This window comes from Elephantulus edwardii, unplaced genomic scaffold, assembly GCF_000299155.1.
Source record: "Elephantulus edwardii isolate Elephantulus edwardi_28Jun2011 unplaced genomic scaffold, EleEdw1.0 scaffold00308, whole genome shotgun sequence".
Taxonomy (NCBI): Eukaryota; Metazoa; Chordata; class Mammalia; order Macroscelidea; family Macroscelididae; genus Elephantulus; species Elephantulus edwardii.
Genome location: NW_006400058.1, coordinates 2,211,021 through 2,213,056, shown reverse-complemented (window position 1 = coordinate 2,213,056; position 2,036 = coordinate 2,211,021). Strand labels below are relative to the sequence as shown.

At 41.7% G+C, this 2,036-nt stretch overlaps 1 pseudogene; it reads right to left on the bottom strand.

Moving 5' to 3' along the window:
* Positions 1 to 215: 215 nt before the first annotated feature.
* The window catches only part of LOC102863347, a 9,511-nt pseudogene continuing 7,690 nt past the window's right edge, over positions 216 to 2,036 (bottom strand).

Here is a 2,036-nt window from a genome sequence, read left to right as displayed (position 1 = left end):
AATCCTTTCCTCCAGGGACCAGCCTGGTTTCACCCTCATTAAAACCTTTGTTTTTGGAATGCTTTACACTTTCCACAGAACAGAAAGTAAAATAACCTGTTATATAATTAGTCACAAATAAAGCCCTCAAGTGGGTTGCCCATACACATGAGTATTGTCTCAAACATGTCTTCTTTGTAGCAGTGAGGCCCTGCCCCCACTGTGCTTGGCTGAGTTCACAATCTGTTGTAACCTGTAGCTTCCCTGGCTCTTCTCTGGCTCTCTGCTCCTGCTAAGCTTTGTTTCCTGGCAGATATTAAAACTGTCCAGCCACTGCCATAGCTGCTGTTGCTGTTGCTGCTGCTTGAACCACCACAGCCACCTTGGTTTCGTGGTCTGGCAAAGTATTGGCCTCCAGCACCGTAAGGGCCAGACCTGCTGCCTCCAGTTTCCTCCCTTCATGGGTCCAAAATGTGAAGATTGTTGTAGTTGCCAAAATCATTGTAGCTACCACAACTTCCAAAGCTGCTTCTAGCATTACCAAATCCATTATAACCATCCCCACTGCCTCCCTATCCTCCACCATCATGGCTGCCACCAAAGCCACCTTGTCCACCGATGGTTCCGCTTTGACCAAAGTTGTCGTTCCTACCCAAACCACCTCCATATCCACCACCAAAGTTTCCAGAACCCCTTCTCCCTTTCTGGCTGGAAGATGTACTGGCCATCTCTTGCTTTGGCAGGGCTTTCCTCACTTCACAATTGTGACCATTCACGGTATGATATTTCCGAATAACGATTTTATCTACAGAATCATGGTCATCCAAAGTTACAAAAGCAGAGCCCCTCTTCTTGCCACTGCCTCAGTCAATCATGATTTTGATCACTTCTATTTTTTTTTTTTACTGCTCAGTATAATCGTATAAGTGATGATCTTCAGTATCTTCTTTAATTCCACCAACAAAGATCTTTCCACAGTTAAGTGGGCACCTGGTCTCTGAGAATCCTCTCTTGAGGCAGCCCTGCGATCCACCTTGCATTCATGGCTGCATCCACCTCTTCCACAGCTGAGTGCGTGACATGGCCAAAGCCTCGGGAGCACTTGGTGTTTGGCTCTCTCATTACCACACAGCCCATGAGCATCCCCTATTGCTCAGAAAGGCTCCTCAGACTTTCGTCTATTGTTTCACAGCTCAACCCTCTGATGATTAGTTTCTGCAGCTGTTTGGGCTCTGTAGGAGACTCTTGACTTCCACATGGCAGTGGTGGGAACAGAAAGCCAACCTTTCAATTAGAAGTCCAACATGAAACCCATCACTCCACCAGCGTTCCCTTAAGACATTCCCACATAAACAAAAATTGAGATGGTTTCTTACTACCAGTCTAGCTCTATAAGAAACACAAAGTCTCGTCTTTGCTTCTACGGTGCACTCTGACTACACTACTTCCAAAACAGATTTGTTTTATTTTGGTATTCCATAGTATATTCATATTTTCCCCGCAATACCACAAGTACAAAAAATAATTTTTAGTAGTAAGGGGAAGGAAAATAAGAACTAAATACATAGAGTAATCAAGCTAACCTTAACAGTTATTTATAGAGAAACTGAGATACAAATATATAATTGGCAACAGCATCAAAATAAGAAAGGAAGATGGCTGGTGTAGATCTAGAATTTTCTTATGTACGTCAAGTTAAAGATGTTTCAAGATATTAAAAAAATTAAAAATCAGGAAGTATTAAAAAAAGATGGAAGGAATAAACACTGTACCAAAAAGAATTTGTTGGCCGAGAACCATTTCAGGAAGTAGCATATAATCAAGACCTATTAGAAATGAGAGGAAAAATTCAAGCTGCACCGAAGACATTGGCAAAAAAATTAGATCCTAGAAACTGATTGAGTATCAATTGACATGTTTCAACAAGATGGAACTCTGGGCATGCTTGTGCCAAGAAATTTGAAGACTATAGTAGTGTTGTCGATTTCCTCTTTCAGTTTTGTTAATGTTTGTTTTATGTATTTTGCTGGTCTTTTATTTGGTGCATAGATATTTAT